Raw genomic sequence first — 24,709 nt, forward strand, 5'->3', positions numbered from 1 at the left:
ATTTTCAAGTGTGTGCATTCATCCTGTTGTCATTTTGTTTTGAAAGCAGAAGAATCATTCAACAGGTTGCTGAGACAAATGTAAACCAGTAAAACATATGAAGAGAAACAAACCTTGAATATAAGTTCAGTTGTTTAAACATTTGACAAACTATGGTGAGGGGGTAAGAAAACACACAAATCCAGCAGCTCCTGTATTTCAATACACCAGAACCCAATATTATTGGCGAGTCGGGTAGTCCATCATCACAGTTCGAGGGCAGGCATCATTTCAGTAATTTCATCCCGTTGCATTCATATCCGTGCCTTGATTGAGATTGAATGTGATCTTTGCTCTCAAGTATGTTCCCAAGTTTTACACTTTCGTGCTTTGCATGAATGGGAATGGAACCGTGTGTGTTGAATGAGGCTCCTTGTGAGCACTGAACTTTGTCCGGTGGAGTTCCTTTTTGTGTTGCTGTAATTGTGTCATTTCTCGATGAGAAAGATTAGGCAACATTTAGTCACTTCTAGCCATGATGCTCAATTTATTTACGAATGTACCCTAGTTACTAGGGACCGTTTACGTTGGAGAACAAGATCTATTGTATGCCTGTGTATTTGGGGAAGTCAAATCTGAAATAATGATGAAATTGCGTGTATCCAAAGTTAAAACTCGTGATTTGTCGCCCTCTGGTGTGTAAAAGATGCAAAAGCTTACAGCACCTGGTATTCCCAGGCAGTCTCCCATGCAAGTACTAACCAGGCCAGAGCCTGCTTAGTTTCTGAGATCGGATGAGATCGGGCGTATTCAGGCTAGTATGGCCGTAAGCCAGGGAGGCTGTCCCTGACCCTCTACTTAAAGGGAAGGCAATATCCGTTTCTGCCGCTCATACTTGCAGTTGAACTGTCTCTCTACTCTAAAGTCCGGGACACACCAGCACGCTGCAGACAGTCCCTGCTAACACGAAACGTTGTGGCAACGTTGTGCGTTAGCTGGGGTGCCACACCAGACCGGAACTATTTTTTACAAAACGAACACATTGTCTTGATAATACAGCTGTAATTGAGTGCCTGACACGCCAGTCAAGCGCAATCTTGAGAAGGTGTGCATTTCAGTAAGGATTTCAATTGACATGCAGTATGAAACTGAAAGGAGGTTGCATCACTATGATGCATAACATTGCATGTATTGTATTTTCAAGTGTGTGCATTCATCCTGTTGTCATTTTGTTTTGAAAGCAGAAGAATCATTCAACAGGTTGCTGAGACAAATGTAAACCAGTAAAACATATGAAGAGAAACAAACCTTGAATATAAGTTCAGTTGTTTCAACATTTGACAAACTATGGTGAGGGGGTAAGAAAACACACAAATCCAGCAGCTCCTGTATTTCAATACACCAGAACCCAATATTATTGGCGAGTCGGGTAGTCCATCATCACAGTTTGAGGGCAGGCATCATTTCAGTAATTTCATCCCGTTGCATTCAAATCCGTGCCTTGAATGAGATTGAATGTGATCTTTGCTCTCAAGTATGTTCCCAAGTTTTACACTTTCGTGCTTTGCATGAATGGGAATGGAACCGTGTGTGTTGAATGAGGCTCCTTGTGAGCACTGAACTTTGTCCGGTGGAGTTCCTTTTTGTGTTGCTGTAATTGTGTCATTTCTCGATGAGAAAGATTAGGCAACATTTAGTCACTTCTAGCCATGATGCTCAATTTATTTACGAATGTACACTAGTTAATAGGGACCGTTTACGTTGGAGAACAAGATCTATTGTATGCCTGTGTATTTGGGGAAGTCAAATCTGAAATAATGATGAAATTGCGTGTATCCAAAGTTAAAACTCGTGATTTGTCGCCCTCTGGTGTGTAAAAGATGCAAAAGCTTACAGCACCTGGTATTCCCAGGCGGTCTCCCATCCAAGTACTGACCAGGCCCAAGCCTGCTTAGCTTCCGAGATCGGACGTATTCAGGCTAGTATGGCCGTAAGCTGTCCCTGACGCTCTACTTAAAGGGAAGGCAATATCCGTTTCTGCCGCTCATACTTGCAGTTGAACTGTCTCTCTACTCTAAAGTCCGGGACACACCAGCGCGCCGCAGACAGTCCCTGCTAACACGAAACGTTGTGGCAACGTTGTGCGTTAGCTGGGGTGCCACACCAGACCGGAACTATATTTTACAAAACGAACACATTGTCTTGATAATACAGCTGTAATTGAGTGCCTGACACGCCAGTCAAGCGCAACCTTGAGAAGGTGTGCATTTCAGTAAGGATTTCAATTGACATGCAGTATGAAACTGAAAGGAGGTTGCATCACTATGATGCATAACATTGCATGTATTGTATTTTCAAGTGTGTGCATTCATCCTGTTGTCATTTTGTTTTGAAAGCAGAAGAATCATTCAACAGGTTGCTGAGACAAATGTAAACCAGTAAAACATATGAAGAGAAACAAACCTTGAATATAAGTTCAGTTGTTTAAACATTTGACAAACTATGGTGAGGGGGTAAGAAAACACACAAATCCAGCAGCTCCTGTATTTCAATACACCAGAACCCAATATTATTGGCGAGTCGGGTAGTCCATCATCACAGTTCGAGGGCAGGCATCATTTCAGTAATTTCATCCCGTTGCATTCACATCCGTGCCTTGAATGAGATTGAATGTGATCTTTGCTCTCAAGTATGTTCCCAAGTTTTACACTTTCGTGCTTTGCATGAATGGGAATGGAACCGTGTGTGTTGAATGAGGCTCCTTGTGAGCACTGAACTTTGTCCGGTGGAGTTCCTTTTTGTGTTGCTGTAATTGTGTCATTTCTCGATGAGAAAGATTAGGCAACATTTAGTCACTTCTAGCCATGATGCTCAATTTATTTACGAATGTACCCTAGTTACTAGGGACCGTTTACGTTGGAGAACAAGATCTATTGTATGCCTGTGTATTTGGGGAAGTCAAATCTGAAATAATGATGAAATTGCGTGTATCCAAAGTTAAAACTCGTGATTTGTCGCCCTCTGGTGTGTAAAAGATGCAAAAGCTTACAGCACCTGGTATTCCCAGGCGGTCTCCCATCCAAGTACTGACCAGGCCCGAGCCTGCTTAGCTTCCGAGATCGGACGAGATCGGGCGTATTCAGGCTAGTATGGCCGTAAGCCAGGGAGGCTGTCCCTGACGCTCTACTTAAAGGGAAGGCAATATCCGTTTCTGCCGCTCATACTTGCAGTTGAACTGTCTCTCTACTCTAAAGTCCGGGACACACCAGCGCGCCGCAGACAGTCCCTGCTAACACGAAACGTTGTGGCAACGTTGTGCGTTAGCTGGGGTGCCACACCAGACCGGAACTATATTTTACAAAACGAACACATTGTCTTGATAAAACAGCTGTAATTGAGTGCCTGACACGCCAGTCAAGCGCAATCTTGAGAAGGTGTGCATTTCAGTAAGGATTTCAATTGACATGCAGTATGAAACTGAAAGGAGGTTGCATCACTATGATGCATAACATTGCATGTATTGTATTTTCAAGTGTGTGCATTCATCCTGTTGTCATTTTGTTTTGAAAGCAGAAGAATCATTCAACAGGTTGCTGAGACAAATGTAAACCAGTAAAACATATGAAGAGAAACAAACCTTGAATATAAGTTCAGTTGTTTAAACATTTGACAAACTATGGTGAGGGGGTAAGAAAACACACAAATCCAGCAGCTCCTGTATTTCAATACACCAGAACCCAATATTATTGGCGAGTCGGGTAGTCCATCATCACAGTTCGAGGGCAGGCATCATTTCAGTAATTTCATCCCGTTGCATTCACATCCGTGCCTTGAATGAGATTGAATGTGATCTTTGCTCTCAAGTATGTTCCCAAGTTTTACACTTTCGTGCTTTGCATGAATGGGAATGGAACCGTGTGTGTTGAATGAGGCTCCTTGTGAGCACTGAACTTTGTCCGGTGGAGTTCCTTTTTGTGTTGCTGTAATTGTGTCATTTCTCGATGAGAAAGATTAGGCAACATTTAGTCACTTCTAGCCATGATGCTCAATTTATTTACGAATGTACCCTAGTTACTAGGGACCGTTTACGTTGGAGAACAAGATCTATTGTATGCCTGTGTATTTGGGGAAGTCAAATCTGAAATAATGATGAAATTGCGTGTATCCAAAGTTAAAACTCGTGATTTGTCGCCCTCTGGTGTGTAAAAGATGCAAAAGCTTACAGCACCTGGTATTCCCAGGCGGTCTCCCATCCAAGTACTGACCAGGCCCGAGCCTGCTTAGCTTCCGAGATCGGACGAGATCGGGCGTATTCAGGCTAGTATGGCCGTAAGCCAGGGAGGCTGTCCCTGACGCTCTACTTAAAGGGAAGGCAATATCCGTTTCTGCCGCTCATACTTGTAGTTGAACTGTCTCTCTACTCTAAAGTCCGGGACACACCAGCGCGCCGCAGACAGTCCCTGCTAACACGAAACGTTGTGGCAACGTTGTGCGTTAGCTGGGGTGCCACACCAGACCGGAACTATATTTTACAAAACGAACACATTGTCTTGATAAAACAGCTGTAATTGAGTGCCTGACACGCCAGTCAAGCGCAATCTTGAGAAGGTGTGCATTTCAGTAAGGATTTCAATTGACATGCAGTATGAAACTGAAAGGAGGTTGCATCACTATGATGCATAACATTGCATGTATTGTATTTTCAAGTGTGTGCATTCATCCTGTTGTCATTTTGTTTTGAAAGCAGAAGAATCATTCAACAGGTTGCTGAGACAAATGTAAACCAGTAAAACATATGAAGAGAAACAAACCTTGAATATAAGTTCAGTTGTTTAAACATTTGACAAACTATGGTGAGGGGGTAAGAAAACACACAAATCCAGCAGCTCCTGTATTTCAATACACCAGAACCCAATATTATTGGCGAGTCGGGTAGTCCATCATCACAGTTCGAGGGCAGGCATCATTTCAGTAATTTCATCCCGTTGCATTCACATCCGTGCCTTGAATGAGATTGAATGTGATCTTTGCTCTCAAGTATGTTCCCAAGTTTTACACTTTCGTGCTTTGCATGAATGGGAATGGAACCGTGTGTGTTGAATGAGGCTCCTTGTGAGCACTGAACTTTGTCCGGTGGAGTTCCTTTTTGTGTTGCTGTAATTGTGTCATTTCTCGATGAGAAAGATTAGGCAACATTTAGTCACTTCTAGCCATGATGCTCAATTTATTTACGAATGTACCCTAGTTACTAGGGACCGTTTACGTTGGAGAACAAGATCTATTGTATGCCTGTGTATTTGGGGAAGTCAAATCTGAAATAATGATGAAATTGTGTGTATCCAAAGTTAAAACTCGTGAATTGTCGCCCTCTGGTGTGTAAAAGGTGCAAAAGCTTACAGCACCTGGTATTCCCAGGCGGTCTCCCATCCAAGTACTGACCAGGCCCGAGCCTGCTTGGCTTCCGAGATCGGACGAGATCGGGCGTATTCAGGCTAGTATGGCCGTAAGCCAGGCAGGCTGTCCCTGACGCTCTACTTAAAGGGAAGGCAATATCCGTTTCTGCCGTTCATACTTACAGTTGAACTGTCTCTCTACTCTAAAGCCCGGGACACACCAGCGCGCCGCAGACAGTCCCTGCTAACACGCCACGTTGTGGCAACATTGTGGCAACGTTGTGCGTTAGCTGGGGTGCCACACCAGACCGGAACTATATTTTACAAAACGAACACATTGTCTTGATAAAACAGCTGTAATTGAGTGCCTGACACGCCAGTCAAGCGCAATCTTGAGAAGGTGTGCATTTCAGTAAGGATTTCAATTGACATGCAGTATGAAACTGAAAGGAGGTTGCATCACTATGATGCATAACATTGCATGTATTGTATTTTCAAGTGTGTGCATTCATCCTGTTGTCATTTTGTTTTGAAAGCAGAAGAATCATTCAACAGGTTGCTGAGACAAATGTAAACCAGTAAAACATATGAAGAGAAACAAACCTTGAATATAAGTTCAGTTGTTTAAACATTTGACAAACTATGGTGAGGGGGTAAGAAAACACACAAATCCAGCAGCTCCTGTATTTCAATACACCAGAACCCAATATTATTGGCGAGTCGGGTAGTCCATCATCACAGTTCGAGGGCAGGCATCATTTCAGTAATTTCATCCCGTTGCATTCACATCCGTGCCTTGAATGAGATTGAATGTGATCTTTGCTCTCAAGTATGTTCCCAAGTTTTACACTTTCGTGCTTTGCATGAATGGGAATGGAACCGTGTGTGTTGAATGAGGCTCCTTGTGAGCACTGAACTTTGTCCGGTGGAGTTCCTTTTTGTGTTGCTGTAATTGTGTCATTTCTCGATGAGAAAGATTAGGCAACATTTAGTCACTTCTAGCCATGATGCTCAATTTATTTACGAATGTACCCTAGTTACTAGGGACCGTTTACGTTGGAGAACAAGATCTATTGTATGCCTGTGTATTTGGGGAAGTCAAAACTGAAATAATGATGAAATTGTGTGTATCCAAAGTTAAAACTCGTGATTTGTCGCCCTCTGGTGTGTAAAAGATGCAAAAGCTTACAGCACCTGGTATTCCCAGGCGGTCTCCCATCCAAGTACTGACCAGGCCCGAGCCTGCTTGGTATCCGAGATCGGACGAGATCGGGCGTATTCAGGCTAGTATGGCCGTAAGCCAGGGAGGCTGTCCCTGACGCTCTACTTAAAGTGAAGGCAATATCCGTTTCTGCCGTTCATACTTACAGTTGAACTGTCTCTCTACTCTAAAGCCCGGGACACACCAGCGCGCCGCAGACAGTCCCTGCTAACATGCCACGTTGTGGCAACATTGTGGCAACGTTGTGCGTTAGCTGGGGTGCCACACCAGACCGGAACTATATATTACAAAACGAACACATTGTCTTGATAAAACAGCTGTAATTGAGTGCCTGACACGCCAGTCAAGCGCAATCTTGAGAAGGTGTGCATTTCAGTAAGGATTTCAATTGACATGCAGTATGAAACTGAAAGGAGGTTGCATCACTATGATGCATAACATTGCATGTATTGTATTTTCAAGTGTGTGCATTCATCCTGTTGTCATTTTGTTTTGAAAGCAGAAGAATCATTCAACAGGTTGCTGAGACAAATGTAAACCAGTAAAACATATGAAGAGAAACAAACCTTGAATATAAGTTCAGTTGTTTAAACATTTGACAAACTATGGTGAGGGGGTAAGAAAACACACAAATCCAGCAGCTCCTGTATTTCAATACACCAGAACCCAATATTATTGGCGAGTCGGGTAGTCCATCATCACAGTTCGAGGGCAGGCATCATTTCAGTAATTTCATCCCGTTGCATTCACATCCGTGCCTTGAATGAGATTGAATGTGATCTTTGCTCTCAAGTATGTTCCCAAGTTTTACACTTTCGTGCTTTGCATGAATGGGAATGGAACCGTGTGTGTTGAATGAGGCTCCTTGTGAGCACTGAACTTTGTCCGGTGGAGTTCCTTTTTGTGTTGCTGTAATTGTGTCATTTCTCGATGAGAAAGATTAGGCAACATTTAGTCACTTCTAGCCATGATGCTCAATTTATTTACGAATGTACCCTAGTTACTAGGGACCGTTTACGTTGGAGAACAAGATCTATTGTATGCCTGTGTATTTGGGGAAGTCAAATCTGAAATAATGATGAAATTGCGTGTATCCAAAGTTAAAACTCGTGATTTGTCGCCCTCTGGTGTGTAAAAGATGCAAAAGCTTACAGCACCTGGTATTCCCAGGCGGTCTCCCATCCAAGTACTGACCAGGCCCGAGCCTGCTTAGCAGCCGAGATCGGACGAGATCGGGCGTATTCAGGCTAGTATGGCCGTAAGCCAGGGAGGCTGTCCCTGACGCTCTACTTAAAGGGAAGGCAATATCCGTTTCTGCTGTTCATACTTACAGTTGAACTGTCTCTCTACTCTAATGCCCGGGACACACCAGCGCGCCGCAGACAGTCCCTGCTAACACGTCACGTTGTGGCAACATTGTGGCAACGTTGTGCGTTAGCTGGGGTGCCACACCAGACCGGAACTATGTATTACAAAACGAACACATTGTCTTGATAAAACAGCTGTAATTGAGTGCCTGACACGCCAGTCAAGCGCAATCTTGAGAAGGTGTGCATTTCAGTAAGGATTTCAATTGACATGCAGTATGAAACTGAAAGGAGGTTGCATCACTATGATGCATAACATTGCATGTATTGTATTTTCAAGTGTGTGCATTCATCCTGTTGTCATTTTGTTTTGAAAGCAGAAGAATCATTCAACAGGTTGCTGAGACAAATGTAAACCAGTAAAACATATGAAGAGAAACAAACCTTGAATATAAATTCAGTTGTTTAAACATTTGACAAACTATGGTGAGGGGGTAAGAAAACACACAAATCCAGCAGCTCCTGTATTTCAATACACCAGAACCCAATATTATTGGCGAGTCGGGTAGTCCGTCATCACTGTTCGAGGGCAGGCATCATTTCAGTAATTTCATCCCGTTTGCATTCACATCCGTGCCTTGAATGAGATTGAATGTGATCTTTGCTCTCAAGTATGTTCCCAAGTTTTACACTTTCGTGCTTTGCATGAATGGGAATGGAACCGTGTGTGTTGAATGAGGCTCCTTGTGAGCACTGAACTTTGTCCGGTGGAGTTCCTTTTTGTGTTGCTGTAATTGTGTCATTTCTCGATGAGAAAGATTAGGCAACATTTCGTCACTTCTAGCCATGATGCTCAATTTATTTACGAATGTACCCTAGTTACTAGGGACCGTTTACGTTGGAGAACAAGATCTATTGTATGCCTGTGTATTTGGGGAAGTCAAATCTGAAATAATGATGAAATTGCGTGTATCCAAAGTTAAAACTCGTGATTTGTCGCCCTCTGGTGTGTAAAAGATGCAGAAGCTTACAGCACCTGGTATTCCCAGGCGGTCTCCCATCCAAGTACTGACCAGGCACGAGGCTGCTTAGCTTCCAAGATCGGACGAGATCGGGCGTATTCAGGCTAGTACGGCCGTAAGCCAGTGAGGGTGTCCCTGACGCTCTACTTAAAGGGAAGGCAATATCCGTTTCTGCCGCTCATACTTGCAGTTGAACTGTCTCTCTACTCTAAAGTCCGGGACACACCAGCGCGCCGCAGACAGTCCCTGCTAACATGCCACGTTGTGGCAACATTGTGGCAACGTTGTGCGTTAGCTGGGGTGCCACACCAGACCGGAACTATATATTACAAAACGAACACATTGTCTTGATAAAACAGCTGTAATTGAGTGCCTGACACGCCAGTCAAGCGCAATCTTGAGAAGGTGTGCATTTCAGTAAGGATTTCAATTGACATGCAGTATGAAACTGAAAGGAGGTTGCATCACTATGATGCATAACATTGCATGTATTGTATTTTCAAGTGTGTGCATTCATCCTGTTGTCATTTTGTTTTGAAAGCAGAAGAATCATTCAACAGGTTGCTGAGACAAATGTAAACCAGTAAAACATATGAAGAGAAACAAACCTTGAATATAAGTTCAGTTGTTTAAACATTTGACAAACTATGGTGAGGGGGTAAGAAAACACACAAATCCAGCAGCTCCTGTATTTCAATACACCAGAACCCAATATTATTGGCGAGTCGGGTAGTCCATCATCACAGTTCGAGGGCAGGCATCATTTCAGTAATTTCATCCCGTTGCATTCACATCCGTGCCTTGAATGAGATTGAATGTGATCTTTGCTCTCAAGTATGTTCCCAAGTTTTACACTTTCGTGCTTTGCATGAATGGGAATGGAACCGTGTGTGTTGAATGAGGCTCCTTGTGAGCACTGAACTTTGTCCGGTGGAGTTCCTTTTTGTGTTGCTGTAATTGTGTCATTTCTCGATGAGAAAGATTAGGCAACATTTAGTCACTTCTAGCCATGATGCTCAATTTATTTACGAATGTACCCTAGTTACTAGGGACCGTTTACGTTGGAGAACAAGATCTATTGTATGCCTGTGTATTTGGGGAAGTCAAATCTGAAATAATGATGAAATTGCGTGTATCCAAAGTTAAAACTCGTGATTTGTCGCCCTCTGGTGTGTAAAAGATGCAAAAGCTTACAGCACCTGGTATTCCCAGGCGGTCTCCCATCCAAGTACTGACCAGGCCCGAGCCTGCTTAGCTTCCGAGATCGGACGAGATCGGGCGTATTCAGGCTAGTATGGCCGTAAGCCAGGGAGGCTGTCCCTGACGCTCTACTTAAAGGGAAGGCAATATCCGTTTCTGCCGCTCATACTTGCAGTTGAACTGTCTCTCTACTCTAATGTCCGGGACACACCAGCGCGCCGCAGACAGTCCCTGCTAACACGAAACGTTGTGGCAACGTTGTGCGTTAGCTGGGGTGCCACACCAGACCGGAACTATATATTACAAAACGAACACATTGTCTTGATAAAACAGCTGTAATTGAGTGCCTGACACGCCAGTCAAGCGCAATCTTGAGAAGGTGTGCATTTCAGTAAGGATTTCAATTGACATGCAGTATGAAACTGAAAGGAGGTTGCATCACTATGATGCATAACATTGCATGTATTGTATTTTCAAGTGTGTGCATTCATCCTGTTGTCATTTTGTTTTGAAAGCAGAAGAATCATTCAACAGGTTGCTGAGACAAATGTAAACCAGTAAAACATATGAAGAGAAACAAACCTTGAATATAAGTTCAGTTGTTTAAACATTTGACAAACTATGGTGAGGGGGTAAGAAAACACACAAATCCAGCAGCTCCTGTATTTCAATACACCAGAACCCAATATTATTGGCGAGTCGGGTAGTCCATCATCACAGTTCGAGGGCAGGCATCATTTCAGTAATTTCATCCCGTTGCATTCACATCCGTGCCTTGAATGAGATTGAATGTGATCTTTGCTCTCAAGTATGTTCCCAAGTTTTACACTTTCGTGCTTTGCATGAATGGGAATGGAACCGTGTGTGTTGAATGAGGCTCCTTGTGAGCACTGAACTTTGTCCGGTGGAGTTCCTTTTTGTGTTGCTGTAATTGTGTCATTTCTCGATGAGAAAGATTAGGCAACATTTAGTCACTTCTAGCCATGATGCTCAATTTATTTACGAATGTACCCTAGTTACTAGGGACCGTTTACGTTGGAGAACAAGATCTATTGTATGCCTGTGTATTTGGGGAAGTCAAATCTGAAATAATGATGAAATTGCGTGTATCCAAAGTTAAAACTCGTGATTTGTCGCCCTCTGGTGTGTAAAAGATGCAAAAGCTTACAGCACCTGGTATTCCCAGGCAGTCTCCCATCCAAGTACTGACCAGGCCCGAGCCTGCTTAGCTTCCGAGATCGGACGAGATCGGGCGTATTCAGGCTAGTATGGCCGTAAGCCAGGGAGGCTGTCCCTGACGCTCTACTTAAAGGGAAGGCAATATCTGTTTCTGCCGCTCATACTTGCAGTTGAACTGTCTCTCTACTCTAAAGTCCGGGACACACCAGCGCGCCGCAGACAGTCCCTGCTAACACGAAACGTTGTGGCAACGTTGTGCGTTAGCTGGGGTGCCACACCAGACCGGAACTATATATTACAAAACGAACACATTGTCTTGATAAAACAGCTGTAATTGAGTGCCTGACACGCCAGTCAAGCGCAATCTTGAGAAGGTGTGCATTTCAGTAAGGATTTCAATTGACATGCAGTATGAAACTGAAAGGAGGTTGCATCACTATGATGCATAACATTGCATGTATTGTATTTTCAAGTGTGTGCATTCATCCTGTTGTCATTTTGTTTTGAAAGCAGAAGAATCATTCAACAGGTTGCTGAGACAAATGTAAACCAGTAAAACATATGAAGAGAAACAAACCTTGAATATAAGTTCAGTTGTTTAAACATTTGACAAACTATGGTGAGGGGGTAAGAAAACACACAAATCCAGCAGCTCCTGTATTTCAATACACCAGAACCCAATATTATTGGCGAGTCGGGTAGTCCATCATCACAGTTCGAGGGCAGGCATCATTTCAGTAATTTCATCCCGTTGCATTCACATCCGTGCCTTGAATGAGATTGAATGTGATCTTTGCTCTCAAGTATGTTCCCAAGTTTTACACTTTCGTGCTTTGCATGAATGGGAATGGAACCGTGTGTGTTGAATGAGGCTCCTTGTGAGCACTGAACTTTGTCCGGTGGAGTTCCTTTTTGTGTTGCTGTAATTGTGTCATTTCTCGATGAGAAAGATTAGGCAACATTTAGTCACTTCTAGCCATGATGCTCAATTTATTTACGAATGTACCCTAGTTACTAGGGACCGTTTACGTTGGAGAACAAGATCTATTGTATGCCTGTGTATTTGGGGAAGTCAAATCTGAAATAATGATGAAATTGCGTGTATCCAAAGTTAAAACTCGTGATTTGTCGCCCTCTGGTGTGTAAAAGATGCAAAAGCTTACAGCACCTGGTATTCCCAGGCGGTCTCCCATCCAAGTACTGACCAGGCCCGAGCCTGCTTAGCAGCCGAGATCGGACGAGATCGGGCGTATTCAGGCTAGTATGGCCGTAAGCCAGGGAGGCTGTCCCTGACGCTCTACTTAAAGGGAAGGCAATATCCGTTTCTGCCGTTCATACTTACAGTTGAACTGTCTCTCTACTCTAATGCCCGGGACACACCAGCGCGCCGCAGACAGTCCCTGCTAACACGTCACGTTGTGGCAACATTGTGGCAACGTTGTGCGTTAGCTGGGGTGCCACACCAGACCGGAACTATGTATTACAAAACGAACACATTGTCTTGATAAAACAGCTGTAATTGAGTGCCTGACACGCCAGTCAAGCGCAATCTTGAGAAGGTGTGCATTTCAGTAAGGATTTCAATTGACATGCAGTATGAAACTGAAAGGAGGTTGCATCACTATGATGCATAACATTGCATGTATTGTATTTTCAAGTGTGTGCATTCATCCTGTTGTCATTTTGTTTTGAAAGCAGAAGAATCATTCAACAGGTTGCTGAGACAAATGTAAACCAGTAAAACATATGAAGAGAAACAAACCTTGAATATAAATTCAGTTGTTTAAACATTTGACAAACTATGGTGAGGGGGTAAGAAAACACACAAATCCAGCAGCTCCTGTATTTCAATACACCAGAACCCAATATTATTGGCGAGTCGGGTAGTCCATCATCACAGTTCGAGGGCAGGCATCATTTCAGTAATTTCATCCCGTTGCATTCACATCCGTGCCTTGAATGAGATTGAATGTGATCCTTGCTCTCAAGTATGTTCCCAAGTTTTACACTTTCGTGCTTTGCATGAATGGGAATGGAACCGTGTGTGTTGAATGAGGCTCCTTGTGAGCACTGAACTTTGTCCGGTGGAGTTCCTTTTTGTGTTGCTGTAATTGTGTCATTTCTCGATGAGAAAGATTAGGCAACATTTAGTCACTTCTAGCCATGATGCTCAATTTATTTACGAATGTACCCTAGTTACTAGGGACCGTTTACGTTGGAGAACAAGATCTATTGTATGCCTGTGTATTTGGGGAAGTCAAATCTGAAATAATGATGAAATTGCGTGTATCCAAAGTTAAAACTCGTGATTTGTCGCCCTCTGGTGTGTAAAAGATGCAAAAGCTTACAGCACCTGGTATTCCCAGGCGGTCTCCCATCCAAGTACTGACCAGGCCCGAGCCTGCTTAGCAGCCGAGATCGGACGAGATCGGGCGTATTCAGGCTAGTATGGCCGTAAGCCAGGGAGGCTGTCCCTGACGCTCTACTTAAAGGGAAGGCAATATCCGTTTCTGCCGTTCATACTTACAGTTGAACTGTCTCTCTACTCTAATGCCCGGGACACACCAGCGCGCCGCAGACAGTCCCTGCTAACACGTCACGTTGTGGCAACATTGTGGCAACGTTGTGCGTTAGCTGGGGTGCCACACCAGACCGGAACTATGTATTACAAAACGAACACATTGTCTTGATAAAACAGCTGTAATTGAGTGCCTGACACGCCAGTCAAGCGCAATCTTGAGAAGGTGTGCATTTCAGTAAGGATTTCAATTGACATGCAGTATGAAACTGAAAGGAGGTTGCATCACTATGATGCATAACATTGCATGTATTGTATTTTCAAGTGTGTGCATTCATCCTGTTGTCATTTTGTTTTGAAAGCAGAAGAATCATTCAACAGGTTGCTGAGACAAATGTAAACCAGTAAAACATATGAAGAGAAACAAACCTTGAATATAAGTTCAGTTGTTTAAACATTTGACAAACTATGGTGAGGGGGTAAGAAAACACACAAATCCAGCAGCTCCTGTATTTCAATACACCAGAACCCAATATTATTGGCGAGTCGGGTAGTCCATCATCACAGTTCGAGGGCAGGCATCATTTCAGTAATTTCATCCCGTTGCATTCACATCCGTGCCTTGAATGAGATTGAATGTGATCTTTGCTCTCAAGTATGTTCCCAAGTTTTACACTTTCGTGCTTTGCATGAATGGGAATGGAACCGTGTGTGTTGAATGAGGCTCCTTGTGAGCACTGAACTTTGTCCGGTGGAGTTCCTTTTTGTGTTGCTGTAATTGTGTCATTTCTCGATGAGAAAGATTAGGCAACATTTAGTCACTTCTAGCCATGATGCTCAATTTATTTACGAATGTACCCTAGTTACTAGGGACCGTTTACGTTGGAGAACAAGATCTATTGTATGCCTGTGTATTTGGGGAAGTCAAATCTGAAATAATGATGAAATTGCGTGTATCCAAAGTTAAAACTCGTGATTTGTCGCCCTCTGGTGTGTAAAAGATGCAAAAGCTTACAGCACCTGGTATTCCCAGGCGGTCTCCCATCCAAGTACTGACCAGGGCCGAGCCTGCTTAGCTTCCGAGATCGGACGAGATCGGGCGTATTCAGGTTAGTATTGCCGTAAGCCAGGGAGGCTGTCCCTGACGCTCTACTTAAAGGGAAGGCAATATCCGTTTCTGCCGCTCATACTTGCAGTTGAACTGTCTCTCTACTCTAAAGTCCGGGACACACCAGCGCGCCGCAGACAGTCCCTGCTAACACGAAACGTTGTGGCAACGTTGTGCGTTAGCTGGGGTGCCACACCAGACCGGAACTATATATTACAAAACGAACACATTGTCTTGATAAAACAGCTGTAATTGAGTGCCTGACACGCCAGTCAAGCGCAATCTTGAGAAGGTGTGCATTTCAGTAAGGATTTCAATTGACATGCAGTATGAAACTGAAAGGAGGTTGCATCACTATGATGCATAACATTGCATGTATTGTATTTTCAAGTGTGTGCATTCATCCTGTTGTCATTTTGTTTTGAAAGCAGAAGAATCATTCAACAGGTTGCTGAGACAAATGTAAACCAGTAAAACATATGAAGAGAAACAAACCTTGAATATAAGTTCAGTTGTTTAAACATTTGACAAACTATGGTGAGGGGGTAAGAAAACACACAAATCCAGCAGCTCCTGTATTTCAATACACCAGAACCCAATATTATTGGCGAGTCGGGTAGTCCATCATCACAGTTCGAGGGCAGGCATCATTTCAGTAATTTCATCCCGTTGCATTCACATCCGTGCCTTGAATGAGATTGAATGTGATCTTTGCTCTCAAGTATGTTCCCAAGTTTTACACTTTCGTGCTTTGCATGAATGGGAATGGAACCGTGTGTGTTGAATGAGGCTCCTTGTGAGCACTGAACTTTGTCCGGTGGAGTTCCTTTTTGTGTTGCTGTAATTGTGTCATTTCTCGATGAGAAAGATTAGGCAACATTTAGTCACTTCTAGCCATGATGCTCAATTTATTTACGAATGTACCCTAGTTACTAGGGACCGTTTACGTTGGAGAACAAGATCTATTGTATGCCTGTGTATTTGGGGAAGTCAAATCTGAAATAATGATGAAATTGCGTGTATCCAAAGTTAAAACTCGTGATTTGTCGCCCTCTGGTGTGTAAAAGATGCAAAAGCTTACAGCACCTGGTATTCCCAGGCGGTCTCCCATGCAAGTACTGACCAGGCCCGAGCCTGCTTAGCTTCCGAGATCGGATGAGATCGGGCGTATTCAGACTAGTATGGCCGTAAGCCAGGAATGCTGTCCCTGACGCTCTACTTAAAGGGAAGGCAATATCCGTTTCTGCCGTTCATACTTACAGTTGAACTGTCTCTCTACTCTAAAGCCCGGGACACACCAGCGCGCCGCAGACAGTCCCTGCTAACACGCCACGTTGTGGCAACATTGTGGCAACGTTGTGCGTTAGCTGGGGTGCCACACCAGACCGGAACTATATTTTACAAAACGAACACATTGTCTTGATAATACAGCTGTAATTGAGTGCCTGACATGCCAGTCAAGCGCAATCTTGAGAAGGTGTGCATTTCAGTAAGGATTTCAATTGACATGCAGTATGAAACTGAAAGGAGGTTGCATCACTATGATGCATAACATTGCATGTATTGTATTTTCAAGTGTGTGCATTCATCCTGTTGTCATTTTGTTTTGAAAGCAGAAGAATCATTCAACAGGTTGCTGAGACAAATGTAAACCAGTAAAACATATGAAGAGAAACAAACCTTGAATATAAGTTCAGTTGTTTAAACATTTGACAAACTATGGTGAGGGGGTAAGAAAACAAACAAATCCAGCAGCTCCTGTATTTCAATACACCAGAACCCAATATTATTGGCGTGTCGGGTAGTCCATCATCACAGTTCGAGGGCAGGCATCATTTCAGTAATTTCATCCCGTTGCATTCACATCCGTGCCGTGAATGAGATTGAATGTGATCTTTGCTCTCAAGTATGTTCCCAAGTTTTACACTTTCGTGCTTTGCATGAATGGGAATGGAACCGTGTGTGTTGAATGAGGCTCCTTGTGAGCACTGAACTTTGTCCGGTGGAGTTCCTTTTTGTGTTGCTGTAATTGTGTCATTTCTCGATGAGAAGGATTAGGCAACATTTAGTCACTTCTAGCCATGATGCTCAATTTATTTACGAATGTACCCTAGTTACTAGGGACCGTTTACGTTGGAGAACAAGATCTATTGTATGCCTGTGTATTTGGGGAAGTAAAATCTGAAATAATGATGAAATTGTGTGTATCCAAAGTTAAAACTCGTGATTTGTCGCCCTCTGGTGTGTAAAAGGTGCAAAAGCTTACAGCACCTGGTATTCCCAGGCGGTCTCCCATCCAAGTACTGACCAGGCCCAAGCCTGCTTGGCTTCCGAGATCGGACGAGATCGGGCGTATTCAGGCTAGTATGGCCGTAAGCCAGGGAGGCTGTCCCTGACGCTCTACTTAAAGGGAAGGCAATATCCGTTTCTGCCGGTCATACTTGCAGTTGAACTGTATCTCTACTCTAAAGCCCGGGACACACCAGCGCGCCGCAGCCAGTCCCTGCTAACACGCCACGTTGTGGCAACATTGTGGCAACGTTGTGCGTTAGCTGGGGTGCCACACCAGACCGGAACTATATATTACAAAACGAACACATTGTCTTGATAAAACAGCTGTAATTGAGTGCCTGACACGCCAGTCAAGCGCAATCTTGAGAAGGTGTGCATTTCAGTAAGGATTTCAATTGACATGCAGTATGAAACTGAAAGGAGGTTGCATCACTATGATGCATAACATTGCATGTATTGTATTTTCAAGTGTGTGCATTCATCCTGTTGTCATTTTGTTTTGAAAGCAGAAGAATCATTCAACAGGTTGCTGAGACAAATGTAAACCAGTAAAACATATGAAGAGAAACAAACCTTGAATATAATTTCAGTTGTTTAAACATTTGACAAACTATGGTGAGGGGGTAAGAAAACACACAAATCCAGCAGCTCCTGTATTTCAATACACCAGAACCCAATATTATTGGCGAGTCGGGTAGTCCATCATCACAGTTCGAGGGCAGGCATCATTTCAGTAATTTCATCCCGTTGCATTCACATCCGTGCCTTGAATGAGATTGAATGTGATCTTTGCTCTCAAGTATGTTCCCAAGTTTTACACTTTCGTGCTTTGCATGAATGGGAATGGAACCGTGTGTGTTGAATGAGGCTCCTTGTGAGCACTGAACTTTGTCCGGTGGAGTTCCTTTTTGTGTTGCTGTAATTGTGTCATTTCTCGATGAGAAAGATTAGGCAACATTTAGTCACTTCTAGCCATGATGCTCAATTTATTTACGAATGTACCCTAGTTACTAGGGACCGTTTACGTTGGAGAACAAGATCTATTGTATGCCTGTGTATTTGGGGAAGTCAAATCTGAAATAATGATGAAATTGCGTGTATCCAAAGTTAAAACTCGTGATTTGTCGCCCTCTGGTGTGTAAAAGATGCAAAAGCTTACAGCACCTGGTATTCCCAGGCTGTCTCCCTTCCAAGTACTGACCAGGCCCGAGCCTGCTTAGCAGCCGAGATCGGACGAGATCTGGCGTATTCAGGCTAGTATGGCCGTAAGCCAGGGAGGCTGTCCCTGACGCTCTACTTAAAGGGAAGGCAATATCCGTTTCTGCCGTTCATACTTACAGTTGAACTGTCTCTCTACTCTAATGCCCGGGACACACCAGCGCGCCGCAGACAGTCCCTGCTAACACGTCACGTTGTGGCAACATTGTGGCAACGTTGTGCGTTAGCTGGGGTGCCACACCAGACCGGAACTATGTATTACAAAACGAACACATTGTCTTGATAAAACAGCTGTAATTGAGTGCCTGACACGCCAGTCAAGCGCAATCTTGAGAAGGTGTGCATTTCAGTAAGGATTTCAATTGACATGCAGTATGAAACTGAAAGGAGGTTGCATCACTATGATGCATAACATTGCATGTATTGTATTTTCAAGTGTGTGCATTCATCCTGTTGTCATTTTGTTTTGAAAGCAGAAGAATCATTCAACAGGTTGCTGAGACAAATGTAAACCAGTAAAACATATGAAGAGAAACAAACCTTGAATATAAGTTCAGTTGTTTAAACATTTGACAAACTATGGTGAGGGGGTAAGAAAACACACAAATCCAGCAGCTCCTGTATTTCAATACACCAGAACCCAATATTATTGGCGAGTCGGGTAGTCCATCATCACAGTTCGAGGGCAGGCATCATTTCAGTAATTTCATCCCGTTGCATTCACATCCGTGCCTTGAATGAGATTGAATGTGATCTTTGCTCTCAAGTATGTTCCCAAGTTTTACACTTTCGTGCTTTGCATGAATGGGAATGGAACCGTGTGTGTTGAATGAGGCTCCTTGTGAGCACTGAACTTTGTCCGGTGGAGTTCCTTTTTGTGTTGCTGTAATTGTGTCATTTCTCGATGAGAAAGATTAGGCAACATTTAGTCACTTCTAGCCATGATGCTCAATTTATTTACGAATGTACCCTAGTTACTAGGGACCGTTTACGTTGGAGAACAAGATCTATTGTATGCCTGTGTATTTGGGGAAGTCAAATCTGAAATAATGATGAAATTGCGTGTATCCAAAGTTAAAACTCGTGATTTGTCGCCCTCTGGTGTGTAAAAGATGCAAAAGCTTACAGCACCTGGTATTCCCAGGCGGTCTCCCATGCAAGTACTGACCAGGCCCGAGCCTGCTTAGCTTCCGAGATCGGACGAGATCGGGCGTATTCAGGCTAGTATGGCCGTAAGCCAGGGAGGCTGTCCCTGACGCTCTACTTAAAGGGATGGCAATATCCGTTTCTGCCGTTCATACTTACAGTTGAACTGTCTCTCTACTCTAAAGCCCGGGACACACCAGCGCGCCGCAGACAGTCCCTGCTAATATGCCACGTTGTGGCAACGTTGTGCGTTAGCTAGGGTGCCACACCAGACCGGAACTATATTTTACAAAACGAACACATTTGTCTTGATAAAACAGCTGTAATTGAGTGCCTGACACGCCAGTCAAGCGCAATCTTGAGAAGGTGTGCATTTCAGTAAGGATTTCAATTGACATGCAGTATGAAACTGAAAGGAGGTTGCATCACTATGATGCGTAACATTGCATGTATTGTATTTTCAAGTGTGTGCATTCATCCTGTTGTCATTTTGTTTTGAAAGCAGAAGAATCATTCAACAGGTTGCTGAGACAAATGTAAACCAGTAAAACATATGAAGAGAAACAAACCTTGAATATAAGTTCAGTTGTTTAAACATTTGACAAACTATGGTGAGGGGGTAAGAAAACAAACAAATCCAGCAGCTCCTGTATTTCAATACACCAGAACCCAATATTATTGGCGTGTCGGGTAGTCCATCATCACAGTTCGAGGGCAGGCATCATTTCAGTAATTTCATCCCGTTGCATTCACATCCGTGCCGTGAATGAGATTGAATGTGATCTTTGCTCTCAAGTATGTTCCCAAGTTTTACACTTTCGTGCTTTGCATGAATGGGAATGGAACCGTGTGTGTTGAATGAGGCTCCTTGTGAGCACTGAACTTTGTCCGGTGGAGTTCCTTTTTGTGTTGCTGTAATTGTGTCATTTCTCGATGAGAAAGATTAGGCAACATTTAGTCACTTCTAGCCATGATGCTCAATTTATTTACGAATGTACCCTAGTTACTAGGGACCGTTTACGTTGGAGAACAAGATCTATTGTATGCCTGTGTATTTGGGGAAGTAAAATCTGAAATAATGATGAAATTGTGTGTATCCAAAGTTAAAACTCGTGATTTGTCGCCCTCTGGTGTGTAAAAGGTGCAAAAGCTTACAGCACCTGGTATTCCCAGGCGGTCTCCCATCCAAGTACTGACCAGGCCCAAGCCTGCTTGGCTTCCGAGATCGGACGAGATCGGGCGTATTCAGGCTAGTATGGCCGTAAGCCAGGGAGGCTGTCCCTGACGCTCTACTTAAAGGGAAGGCAATATCCGTTTCTGCCGGTCATACTTGCAGTTGAACTGTATCTCTACTCTAAAGCCCGGGACACACCAGCGCGCCGCAGCCAGTCCCTGCTAACACGCCACGTTGTGGCAACATTGTGGCAACGTTGTGCGTTAGCTGGGGTGCCACACCAGACCGGAACTATATATTACAAAACGAACACATTGTCTTGATAAAACAGCTGTAATTGAGTGCCTGACACGCCAGTCAAGCGCAATCTTGAGAAGGTGTGCATTTCAGTAAGGATTTCAATTGACATGCAGTATGAAACTGAAAGGAGGTTGCATCACTATGATGCATAACATTGCATGTATTGTATTTTCAAGTGTGTGCATTCATCCTGTTGTCATTTTGTTTTGAAAGCAGAAGAATCATTCAACAGGTTGCTGAGACAAATGTAAACCAGTAAAACATATGAAGAGAAACAAACCTTGAATATAAGTTCAGTTGTTTAAACATTTGACAAACTATGGTGAGGGGGTAAGAAAACACACAAATCCAGCAGCTCCTGTATTTCAATACACCAGAACCCAATATTATTGGCGAGTCGGGTAGTCCATCATCACAGTTCGAGGGCAGGCATCATTTCAGTAATTTCATCCCGTTGCATTCACATCCGTGCCTTGAATGAGATTGAATGTGATCTTTGCTCTCAAGTATGTTCCCAAGTTTTACACTTTCGTGCTTTGCATGAATGGGAATGGAACCGTGTGTGTTGAATGAGGCTCCTTGTGAGCACTGAACTTTGTCCGGTGGAGTTCCTTTTTGTGTTGCTGTAATTGTGTCATTTCTCGATGAGAAAGATTAGGCAACATTTAGTCACTTCTAGCCATGATGCTCAATTTATTTACGAATGTACCCTAGTTACTAGGGACCGTTTACGTTGGAGAACAAGATCTATTGTATGCCTGTGTATTTGGGGAAGTCAAATCTGAAATAATGATGAAATTGCGTGTATCCAAAGTTAAAACTCGTGATTTGTCGCGCTCTGGTGTGTAAAAGATGCAAAAGCTTACAGCACCTGGTATTCCCAGGCGGTCTCCCATCCAAGTACTGACCAGGCCCGAGCCTGCTTAGCTTCCGAGATCTGACGAGATCGGGCGTATTCAGGCTAGTATGGCCGTAAGCCAGGTAGGCTGTCCCTGACGCTCTACTTAAAGGGATGGTAATATCCGTTTCTGCCGTTCATACTTACAGTTGAACTGTCTCTCTACTCTAAAGCCCGGGACACACCAGCGCGCCGCAGACAGTCCCTGCTAATATGCCACGTTGTGGCAACGTTGTGCGTTAGCTGGGGTGCCACACCAGACCGGAACTATATTTTACAAAACGAACACATTTGTCTTGATAAAACAGCTGTAATTGAGTGCCTGACACGCCAGTCAAGCGAAATCTTGAGAAGGTGTGCATTTCAGTAAGGATTTCAATTGACATGCAGTATGAAACTGAAAGGAGGTTGCATCACTATGATGCATAACATTGCATGTATTGTATTTTCAAGTGTGTGCATTCATCCTGTTGTCATTTTGTTTTGAAAGCAGAAGAATCATTCAACAGGTTGCTGAGACAAATGTAAACCAGTAAAACATATGAAGAGAAACAAACCTTGAATATAAGTTCAGTTGTTTAAACATTTGACAAACTATGGTGAGGGGGTAAGAAAACAAACAAATCCAGCTGCTCCTGTATTTCAATACACCAGAACCCAATATTATTGGCGTGTCGGGTAGTCCATCATCACAGTTCGAGGGCAGGCATCATTTCAGTAATTTCATCCCGTTGCATTCACATCCGTGCCGTGAATGAGATTGAATGTGATCTTTGCTCTCAAGTATGTTCCCAAGTTTTACACTTTCGTGCTTTGCATGAATGGGAATGGAACCGTGTGTGTTGAATGAGGCTCCTTGTGAGCACTGAACTTTGTCCGGTGGAGTTCCTTTTTGTGTTGCTGTAATTGTGTCATTTCTCGATGAGAAAGATTAGGCAACATTTAGTCACTTCTAGCCATGATGCTCAATTTATTTACGAATGTACCCTAGTTACTAGGGACCGTTTACGTTGGAGAACAAGATCTATTGTATGCCTGTGTATTTGGGGAAGTAAAATCTGAAATAATGATGAAATTATGTGTATCCAAAGTTAAAACTCGTGATTTGTCGCCCTCTGGTGTGTAAAAGGTGCAAAAGCTTACAGCACCTGGTATTCCCAGGCGGTCTCCCATCCAAGTACTGACCAGGCCCAAGCCTGCTTGGCTTCCGAGATCGGACGAGATCGGGCGTATTCAGGCTAGTATGGCCGTAAGCCAGGGAGGCTGTCCCTGACGCTCTACTTAAAGGGAAGGCAATATCCGTTTCTGCCGGTCATACTTGCAGTTGAACTGTATCTCTACTCTAAAGCCCGGGACACACCAGCGCGCCGCAGCCAGTCCCTGCTAACACGCCACGTTGTGGCAACATTGTGGCAACGTTGTGCGTTAGCTGGGGTGCCACACCAGACCGGAACTATATATTACAAAACGAACACATTGTCTTGATAAAACAGCTGTAATTGAGTGCCTGACACGCCAGTCAAGCGCAATCTTGAGAAGGTGTGCATTTCAGTAAGGATTTCAATTGACATGCAGTATGAAACTGAAAGGAGGTTGCATCACTATGATGCATAACATTGCATGTATTGTATTTTCAAGTGTGTGCATTCATCCTGTTGTCATTTTGTTTTGAAAGCAGAAGAATCATTCAACAGGTTGCTGAGACAAATGTAAACCAGTAAAACATATGAAGAGAAACAAACCTTGAATATAAGTTCAGTTGTTTAAACATTTGACAAACTATGGTGAGGGGGTAAGAAAACACACAAATCCAGCAGCTCCTGTATTTCAATACACCAGAACCCAATATTATTGGCGAGTCGGGTAGTCCATCATCACAGTTCGAGGGCAGGCATCATTTCAGTAATTTCATCCCGTTGCATTCACATCCGTGCCTTGAATGAGATTGAATGTGATCTTTGTTCTCAAGTATGTTCCCAAGTTTTACACTTTCGTGCTTTGCATGAATGGGAATGGAACCGTGTGTGTTGAATGAGGCTCCTTGTGAGCACTGAACTTTGTCCGGTGGAGTTCCTTTTTGTGTTGCTGTAATTGTGTCATTTCTCGATGAGAAAGATTAGGCAACATTTAGTCACTTCTAGCCATGATGCTCAATTTATTTACGAATGTACCCTAGTTACTAGGGACCGTTTACGTTGGAGAACAAGATCTATTGTATGCCTGTGTATTTGGGGAAGTCAAATCTGAAATAATGATGAAATTGCGTGTATCCAAAGTTAAAAATCGTGATTTGTCGCCCTCTGGTGTGTAAAAGATGCAAAAGCTTGCAGCACCTGGTATTCCCAGGCGGTCTCCCATCCAAGTACTGACCAGGCCCGAGCCTGCTTAGCTTCCGAGATCGGACGAGATCGGGCGTATTCAGGCTAGTATGGCCGTAAGCCAGGGAGGCTGTCCCTGACGCTCTACTTAAAGGGAAGGCAATATCCGTTTCTGCCGTTCATACTTACAGTTGAACTGTCTCTCTACTCTAAAGCCCGGGACACACCAGCGCGCCGCAGACAGTCCCTGCTAACACGCCACGTTGTGGCAACATTGTGGCAACGTTGTGCGTTAGCTGGGGTGCCACACCAGACCGGAACTATATATTACAAAACGAACACATTGTCTTGATAAAACAGCTGTAATTGAGTGCCTGACACGCCAGTCAAGCGCAATCTTGAGAAGGTGTGCATTTCAGTAAGGATTTCAATTGA

At 43.6% G+C, this 24,709-nt stretch overlaps 19 non-coding genes and 2 pseudogenes across 19 annotated transcripts; all 21 read right to left on the bottom strand.

Annotated features, from left to right (window-relative positions):
* Positions 1 to 692: 692 nt before the first annotated feature.
* LOC136757499 (5S ribosomal RNA) lies at positions 693 to 811 on the bottom strand. The gene has a single exon (XR_010819516.1). It is a non-coding gene; the product is annotated as a 5S ribosomal RNA (ribosomal RNA).
* Positions 812 to 1,866: 1,055 nt separating this feature from the next.
* LOC136757668 (uncharacterized) lies at positions 1,867 to 1,975 on the bottom strand (annotated as a pseudogene).
* Positions 1,976 to 3,021: 1,046 nt separating this feature from the next.
* LOC136758037 (5S ribosomal RNA) lies at positions 3,022 to 3,140 on the bottom strand. The gene has a single exon (XR_010819843.1). It is a non-coding gene; the product is annotated as a 5S ribosomal RNA (ribosomal RNA).
* A 1,055-nt stretch (positions 3,141 to 4,195) lies between these two features.
* Positions 4,196 to 4,314, bottom strand: LOC136758038 (5S ribosomal RNA). The gene has a single exon (XR_010819844.1). It is a non-coding gene; the product is annotated as a 5S ribosomal RNA (ribosomal RNA).
* A 1,055-nt stretch (positions 4,315 to 5,369) lies between these two features.
* On the bottom strand, positions 5,370 to 5,488 carry LOC136756180 (5S ribosomal RNA). The gene has a single exon (XR_010818280.1). It is a non-coding gene; the product is annotated as a 5S ribosomal RNA (ribosomal RNA).
* A 1,066-nt stretch (positions 5,489 to 6,554) lies between these two features.
* Positions 6,555 to 6,673, bottom strand: LOC136757370 (5S ribosomal RNA). The gene has a single exon (XR_010819398.1). It is a non-coding gene; the product is annotated as a 5S ribosomal RNA (ribosomal RNA).
* A 1,066-nt stretch (positions 6,674 to 7,739) lies between these two features.
* LOC136756831 (5S ribosomal RNA) lies at positions 7,740 to 7,858 on the bottom strand. The gene has a single exon (XR_010818888.1). It is a non-coding gene; the product is annotated as a 5S ribosomal RNA (ribosomal RNA).
* A 1,067-nt stretch (positions 7,859 to 8,925) lies between these two features.
* LOC136757621 (5S ribosomal RNA) lies at positions 8,926 to 9,044 on the bottom strand. The gene has a single exon (XR_010819570.1). It is a non-coding gene; the product is annotated as a 5S ribosomal RNA (ribosomal RNA).
* Positions 9,045 to 10,110: 1,066 nt separating this feature from the next.
* On the bottom strand, positions 10,111 to 10,229 carry LOC136758039 (5S ribosomal RNA). Its single transcript, XR_010819845.1, has one exon. It is a non-coding gene; the product is annotated as a 5S ribosomal RNA (ribosomal RNA).
* Positions 10,230 to 11,284: 1,055 nt separating this feature from the next.
* Positions 11,285 to 11,403, bottom strand: LOC136756418 (5S ribosomal RNA). Its single transcript, XR_010818504.1, has one exon. It is a non-coding gene; the product is annotated as a 5S ribosomal RNA (ribosomal RNA).
* Positions 11,404 to 12,458: 1,055 nt separating this feature from the next.
* On the bottom strand, positions 12,459 to 12,577 carry LOC136756832 (5S ribosomal RNA). Its single transcript, XR_010818889.1, has one exon. It is a non-coding gene; the product is annotated as a 5S ribosomal RNA (ribosomal RNA).
* Positions 12,578 to 13,643: 1,066 nt separating this feature from the next.
* LOC136756833 (5S ribosomal RNA) lies at positions 13,644 to 13,762 on the bottom strand. The gene has a single exon (XR_010818890.1). It is a non-coding gene; the product is annotated as a 5S ribosomal RNA (ribosomal RNA).
* Positions 13,763 to 14,828: 1,066 nt separating this feature from the next.
* On the bottom strand, positions 14,829 to 14,947 carry LOC136757428 (5S ribosomal RNA). Its single transcript, XR_010819455.1, has one exon. It is a non-coding gene; the product is annotated as a 5S ribosomal RNA (ribosomal RNA).
* Positions 14,948 to 16,002: 1,055 nt separating this feature from the next.
* Positions 16,003 to 16,121, bottom strand: LOC136756506 (5S ribosomal RNA). Its single transcript, XR_010818585.1, has one exon. It is a non-coding gene; the product is annotated as a 5S ribosomal RNA (ribosomal RNA).
* Positions 16,122 to 17,187: 1,066 nt separating this feature from the next.
* LOC136755961 (5S ribosomal RNA) lies at positions 17,188 to 17,306 on the bottom strand. The gene has a single exon (XR_010818068.1). It is a non-coding gene; the product is annotated as a 5S ribosomal RNA (ribosomal RNA).
* Positions 17,307 to 18,372: 1,066 nt separating this feature from the next.
* Positions 18,373 to 18,491, bottom strand: LOC136757673 (uncharacterized; annotated as a pseudogene).
* Positions 18,492 to 19,557: 1,066 nt separating this feature from the next.
* LOC136756291 (5S ribosomal RNA) lies at positions 19,558 to 19,676 on the bottom strand. Its single transcript, XR_010818385.1, has one exon. It is a non-coding gene; the product is annotated as a 5S ribosomal RNA (ribosomal RNA).
* A 1,056-nt stretch (positions 19,677 to 20,732) lies between these two features.
* Positions 20,733 to 20,851, bottom strand: LOC136755962 (5S ribosomal RNA). Its single transcript, XR_010818069.1, has one exon. It is a non-coding gene; the product is annotated as a 5S ribosomal RNA (ribosomal RNA).
* Positions 20,852 to 21,917: 1,066 nt separating this feature from the next.
* On the bottom strand, positions 21,918 to 22,036 carry LOC136755908 (5S ribosomal RNA). The gene has a single exon (XR_010818016.1). It is a non-coding gene; the product is annotated as a 5S ribosomal RNA (ribosomal RNA).
* Positions 22,037 to 23,092: 1,056 nt separating this feature from the next.
* Positions 23,093 to 23,211, bottom strand: LOC136755963 (5S ribosomal RNA). The gene has a single exon (XR_010818070.1). It is a non-coding gene; the product is annotated as a 5S ribosomal RNA (ribosomal RNA).
* A 1,066-nt stretch (positions 23,212 to 24,277) lies between these two features.
* On the bottom strand, positions 24,278 to 24,396 carry LOC136756594 (5S ribosomal RNA). Its single transcript, XR_010818668.1, has one exon. It is a non-coding gene; the product is annotated as a 5S ribosomal RNA (ribosomal RNA).
* Positions 24,397 to 24,709: the final 313 nt, after the last annotated feature.

This window comes from Amia ocellicauda, chromosome 8 (assembly GCF_036373705.1).
Source record: "Amia ocellicauda isolate fAmiCal2 chromosome 8, fAmiCal2.hap1, whole genome shotgun sequence".
Classification (NCBI taxonomy): domain Eukaryota; kingdom Metazoa; phylum Chordata; class Actinopteri; order Amiiformes; family Amiidae; genus Amia; species Amia ocellicauda.